Below are 6863 nucleotides of genomic sequence, written 5' to 3' on the forward strand. Positions count from 1 at the left end.
AACATGCTGTCAGCTCCTGGTCAGAAAGACACATTTTGTTCAGTGTCCATGAGATGGTATTCAGAAAGGATTTTTTTATTGATTGATTTTAGTTGCCTCTGCGACGAACACTTTGCGTAAAGTCTAAATTGTCTGCCTATGTGCACCAGTCAAGGGTGTTAATTATAACCTGTCAAATGACAAATTGGCTACCAATTTTTCCGTCGTCTTAAAAAAACTTGTCAAAAACGTGACAAGTCCTTGTTTGTGTAAAAACCAAGGACAATTTTTTTTTTTTTTTAAGTTTTTTCAATACCTAGCATATGTGTTCCTGTCTCAGACTGTACCATTCTCTAATCCACTTGCTCCAAGTCATCATGAGAACTCAAGTCAGTAGTAGGACAGGAAAGACTCCTCTATAACCTCCATTCACCAGCATAACAGCATAGCTAAAGCACAGACACCCTGAAAGGCTGTTCCTACGTGCTGCAGATGGGGTTTGGGGGACAAACTTGTGAAACCAGCCTAGCATGAAAGTTCATGGTTGGAGGCAACATGGCCGAAGGCAGTCAAGGAAGTCTGGTTATGCTGAAGTGTGGGTGCATACATGCGTGTCTGCTGGATAAGCATGCATGTAGATGTGTTTGCTTTGATGTACTTCTGTGTTGACTTACTTGATCGTCTTTGCATGACAGCGAGGATAGAGAGGTGGAGCAGCACGGCGATTTTTGGTGTTCTGCCTGGGACAGAAAGGGAAAGAGCAACACTTCAAAGCAATCCTTCCTCTGTTAGCTGAAGAGAAAATGTTTTTCAGGTTATTGACGTTTCTTGCTATGCAAATATTATACCCGATGCTCTCTCTGCTTTGAAGGATGTAAAATAATCCAACCTAGTGGAAACAATAAAGAGAGGATAATGGAACCAGTTTGATTCAGGCATTGGTTCCAGTTGGCGAACATCCTGCGAGTCGCTTCATGTGTCTTTCTGGCAGTTGTTCACATTCCTGGGAATTCTCTCAGGGTTCACGGTGACATATGCATTTGTTTGGACTGGTGTGTCAGTCAGTTAACATGTAACAGTGTAGGGGTAGGAGGTAGCAGCTGTGAATCTATGCGCTGTAATTGGCTGATGACAAATTAATAATTGAATGTATTGAAAGGCACAGTAGTGGAAAACCTCTGAGTGAAGGAGTTGCTCCATACGAGACACTGTGATTAATTTTAGCGACCGTTTTCTTTCTCTCCTCATCCAGGAGAAGAAAGATCCAAGTAAGACCTCCTGGATATGAAATTGAACCTGAAGACTTTGTTTTCTCTATCTGTTGTTTACATGTGGAAGGGATTTTAATTGTCCTGTGCTAATGTTCTGCAGCACCAAGGAACATAAAGTGCGAGAAATTAATTATGCTGCAGTGGACTATAGTGAAATATTTTTGTTATTATTCTGACAGCTCTAGCTAACAGGTGAACCATACACAAGGTATGGAAACACACAGACAAGCACAGCATTTAAACATTTTTGGTTGCTCTAGGTTGCAAAGGTGCTGGGTTTCTCTTATGTGACGTTTGCGTCTATCGGCCAGTTGGCTTGGGGAAAAATAGAAATATACTCATGTTTTTGTTAATCTCAAGGTGTAAATATCCTTCAAGGTTTTTAAAGTAGGCCTTTAATATAAAGCAGCAATAAAATAAATAAAACTCATGTTGTGTTCAGACGCGGTTTGAGTCAGGAGCGTCTCTATGTGGACGTGTGTCTAGAGCGCGTTGAAAAGTCTAAGCACATTTTGCACACAGAAAAGATGACTCCCTCAGTTCATATGGTTCTCAACAGAGCCCTGACAATTTAGTTTGTCAATGGAGTATGTATTTAAAACACCAATTACACCATACTGTGGATTACGCTATGCATCAGTGACATATCTAATTAGGGCAAGAAATAACTGTGTTTGATGCTGTTCTAAGATATAAAACTAAGATCTGAATGTTGGATCAGGGCCCGCTGCCTGAGCTGGAACTGTACCATCTGTATTGATTCATGTAATAAATGTCCAGAGAGAATGTTTATTAGACATCACTAAGAATAAACANCCAATATCTAACAATTTCATTTATATCAGGTGAGTCTTTGTCCCCTAGAATATGGATTGGTACTGGACTGATTCTATGCCTTCAAATAATTTTAAAAAAAGATTCAGATAAGTTGATGTAAAAATAATGTTTGTTTTAGCCACAAAATGATTACATTAAGCAGCAAACAACATATCCCCAACTACAGCATAGAGTAGCTAATCGTTGTAGCAGCTATGTAGCCTGACATAAAAACATTTGGCTAGACAATGTTAAACATTGAGAAGTTTTAATTATTGTTATCAAACGTTATCAAACACGGCATTTTGAAGCCAAAAATACCTCAGAAATATACAGAGCCAAGCAGGAGAATCAACTCATTTAAAGTTAAAACTCGGTTTTACACAAACACAAAGACCCCAGCATAAATGTTTGGCTGTTGAACTGGACCGTTCAAGCTAATTCTCTATTAGCAGCTTTACAAATCTTTTACATTACCAAGGCACATTAAAACAAACCTTTATCTTGGCTTTTTTCTAATCTTCCTCTTTCTTTTCTCCCTCCCTGAAGGATAAGTCCTTTTTTGAGACATTGATTTGCTTACTTAACTTCTGATGGAGCTTTGGATAATGCACATCATATTACCGGCGAAGCGTGAGGCACCTACTGCGACCACCAGGGGCCCCCAAGAGCAACTGTTTTTTTCTTTTTATCAATAAAATAATATTTTCTATATATAGTAAAAACAAATCACTTCATAGTAAAATTGTATGTTTTTGATATTATAATGACAGAAATTATTACTAAAAAAAACAAAACAAAACAACAACAAAAGAAAAACATCAGCTCCACTGAGGGGGCCTTTAATGGCCTTGGGGCCCTAAGTGGCTGCTTAGTTTGCTTATGCCTTGGACCAGCCCTGGTGGTTTTACGTCCCCAAAATGGACAGATGTTATATCTGTTGTGCCCCTCCAGAGCGCCGCTCTTCTTCTGGGTGTGGGAGGGTAATGTTCTCCCCCTCCGTGTGTTAAAACCGCATAGTGAGTTGCACCATAACATGCACACACTGCGCATGTTATGGTCTTAACTTCTGAATCTTTATTTATTTCTTCAAGATAAACTGCCGTCTTCTCTGTTTAGATTATAAATTGATTAAATGGCTTATATCACCAACCATTGAAGCCACTCTTTCAGTTTGGTGGAATTTCAATGATATTATTAATTCAAATGTTACCACTTCAAAATACACACCACTTTGGAATAATCCTGATCTCACAATAAATATAAAACTCCTCTTGTTTAGCTTGTGGGTCACTAAAGACCCACACATTTGAATATATTTTTGATATAATAAACTCCTTTCATTTTCAGAATTAACTAAACAATATAAACTTGATGATACTCAATTTTTAGAATATCTTCAATTAAAATCTCTTAAAGTAAATATGACCTGGAATAAGTTAAGTTTGTGCATTATAGAATCTAATGCACAAATTACAGAACTAATTAAAATTGCATCTCGAAAGAAAATTCAGTCAATATATAAAATGTTAAACAGGATTGATTCAACGATATCCATACCTACATTAAAATGGCAAATAGATCTGAATATAAACCCAGACTGTAACTTCTGGATTAAAATTTGCAATAATACCTCATATATGACAAAAAAACAAACAAACTTGGTAACACTTTATTTGAAGGGGGTTGAATAAGACTGACATGACACTGTCATAAACATGACATAACACCTGTCATGAACATGAATAAGCCTTCATGAATATTTATGACTGTTGTCATAAAGCGTCATTCGGTAAATTATGACACTTTTAATACAAAGTTGACATTATTCAAAATGTCTTTGTTATGACAACTTGACATTAACCAGGAAATCATTACTGTTTAAACTTTACCTTTAATAACATAAAGTTACCTAATTTTTAAAGTGCAATCAGTAATACTTTTATAACAAATTTATATCAGTAATGATTTCAACCCCCTTCAAATAAAGTGTTACCAAAAACTCTAATCTTCAGCTCATTCAATATAAAGTATTTCACAGAGTCCACTACACAACTCAAAGCATGCATAAAATGGGTTTGGCTCAGTCTGAATTGTGCAGAAATTGTTCACAAAACACCTCTGATACTTTCATGCTTTATGGTTATGCAAGGCTGTTCAAGAATTCTGGATTCTCTCCAGCAAGTTAGGCTGTCTCTTCCCATTTTCACCATGTCTTTGTTTATTGGGAGACACCACCAACATTATTAATGATGTTCCAAATACTAAAGAACTACTTATCGATTAAACCATTGCTTATGAATTGGAAAACAAAGACCTCCATCAGTGTGACACATTGGAAAAATTTACTCATTGAACACATTTCAGTGGAAAATGTGTTCATATAAAATCATACAGATTTTATATGATTCTCATTAATACTGTAAATAACATAATTTATGTATTATGACCATTGTTTTTACCTGTTCTGCTCTTCTTCTTTTTCCTTTTTTCAGCATCATTCTTCCCTTCTCATTTCATGTAGTTCCTGTATGCAATATAGCAAATTCCACTCAGTAGAATTAATTGATCAATTCCATTAATTGATCCATCTATATCTACTTGTCTTTAATAATGTATTGATATATTGTTATTATTTCCAGTGATAATACTTTTTTGTTTGTTTGTTTGTGTTTTCTTTTAACTGCTGATAGTGTGTTCATATAATATTTTTTGCTCACACACTCTCATACACACACACATGCACATGCAGTAATACTCATTCTTTGCAACACACACATACAAGGCGCCATTTCAACCAAAGGTTAGGAATGTGTTTCTGAACCAGACGCTCCAAAGCGTCCGGTCCATAACTGTTCAACATGCTGTCAGCTCCTGGTCAGAAAGACACATTTTGTTCAGTGTCCATGAGATGGTATTCAGAAAGGATTTTTTTATTGATTGATTTTAGTTGCCTCTGCGACAAACACTTTGCGTAAAGTCTAAATTGTCTGCCTATGTGCACCAGTCAAGGGTGTTAATTATAACCTGTCAAATGACAAATTGGCTACCAATTTTTCCGTCGTCTTAAAAAAACTTGTCAAAAACGTGACAAGTCCTTGTTTGTGTAAAAACCAAGGACAATTTTTTTTTTTTTTTAAGTTTTTTCAATACCTAGCATATGTGTTCCTGTCTCAGACTGTACCATTCTCTAATCCACTTGCTCCAAGTCATCATGAGAACTCAAGTCAGTAGTAGGACAGGAAAGACTCCTCTATAACCTCCATTCACCAGCATAACAGCATAGCTAAAGCACAGACACCCTGAAAGGCTGTTCCTACGTGCTGCAGATGGGGTTTGGGGGACAAACTTGTGAAACCAGCCTAGCATGAAAGTTCATGGTTGGAGGCAACATGGCCGAAGGCAGTCAAGGAAGTCTGGTTATGCTGAAGTGTGGGTGCATACATGCGTGTCTGCTGGATAAGCATGCATGTAGATGTGTTTGCTTTGATGTACTTCTGTGTTGACTTACTTGATCGTCTTTGCATGACAGCGAGGATAGAGAGGTGGAGCAGCACGGCGATTTTTGGTGTTCTGCCTGGGACAGAAAGGGAAAGAGCAACACTTCAAAGCAATCCTTCCTCTGTTAGCTGAAGAGAAAATGTTTTTCAGGTTATTGACGTTTCTTGCTATGCAAATATTATACCCGATGCTCTCTCTGCTTTGAAGGATGTAAAATAATCCAACCTAGTGGAAACAATAAAGAGAGGATAATGGAACCAGTTTGATTCAGGCATTGGTTCCAGTTGGCGAACATCCTGCGAGTCGCTTCATGTGTCTTTCTGGCAGTTGTTCACATTCCTGGGAATTCTCTCAGGGTTCACGGTGACATATGCATTTGTTTGGACTGGTGTGTCAGTCAGTTAACATGTAACAGTGTAGGGGTAGGAGGTAGCAGCTGTGAATCTATGCGCTGTAATTGGCTGATGACAAATTAATAATTGAATGTATTGAAAGGCACAGTAGTGGAAAACCTCTGAGTGAAGGAGTTGCTCCATACGAGACACTGTGATTAATTTTAGCGACCGTTTTCTTTCTCTCCTCATCCAGGAGAAGAAAGATCCAAGTAAGACCTCCTGGATATGAAATTGAACCTGAAGACTTTGTTTTCTCTATCTGTTGTTTACATGTGGAAGGGATTTTAATTGTCCTGTGCTAATGTTCTGCAGCACCAAGGAACATAAAGTGCGAGAAATTAATTATGCTGCAGTGGACTATAGTGAAATATTTTTGTTATTATTCTGACAGCTCTAGCTAACAGGTGAACCATACACAAGGTATGGAAACACACAGACAAGCACAGCATTTAAACATTTTTGGTTGCTCTAGGTTGCAAAGGTGCTGGGTTTCTCTTATGTGACGTTTGCGTCTATCGGCCAGTTGGCTTGGGGAAAAATAGAAATATACTCATGTTTTTGTTAATCTCAAGGTGTAAATATCCTTCAAGGTTTTTAAAGTAGGCCTTTAATATAAAGCAGCAATAAAATAAATAAAACTCATGTTGTGTTCAGACGCGGTTTGAGTCAGGAGCGTCTCTATGTGGACGTGTGTCTAGAGCGCGTTGAAAAGTCTAAGCACATTTTGCACACAGAAAAGATGACTCCCTCAGTTCATATGGTTCTCAACAGAGCCCTGACAATTTAGTTTGTCAATGGAGTATGTATTTAAAACACCAATTACACCATACTGTGGATTACGCTATGCATCAGTGACATATCTAATTAGGGCAAGAAATAACTGTGTTTGATGCTGTTCTAA

General features: G+C 37.5%; 1 long non-coding RNA gene across 1 annotated transcript in view; it reads right to left on the reverse strand.

Annotated features, from left to right (window-relative positions):
• Positions 1 to 2755: 2755 nt before the first annotated feature.
• LOC106937664 (uncharacterized) overlaps positions 2756 to 6863 on the reverse strand; it is a 20295-nt gene continuing 16187 nt past the window's right edge. Inside the window, exon 3 of the long non-coding RNA XR_001422435.1 lies at positions 2756 to 2775. This is a non-coding gene — a long non-coding RNA (uncharacterized LOC106937664). The remainder of the gene's footprint in view (positions 2776 to 6863) is intronic.

Source organism: Poecilia latipinna, unplaced genomic scaffold (genome assembly GCF_001443285.1).
Source record: "Poecilia latipinna isolate Pla-1442-1.1 unplaced genomic scaffold, P_latipinna-1.0 Scaffold2404, whole genome shotgun sequence".
Classification (NCBI taxonomy): domain Eukaryota; kingdom Metazoa; phylum Chordata; class Actinopteri; order Cyprinodontiformes; family Poeciliidae; genus Poecilia; species Poecilia latipinna.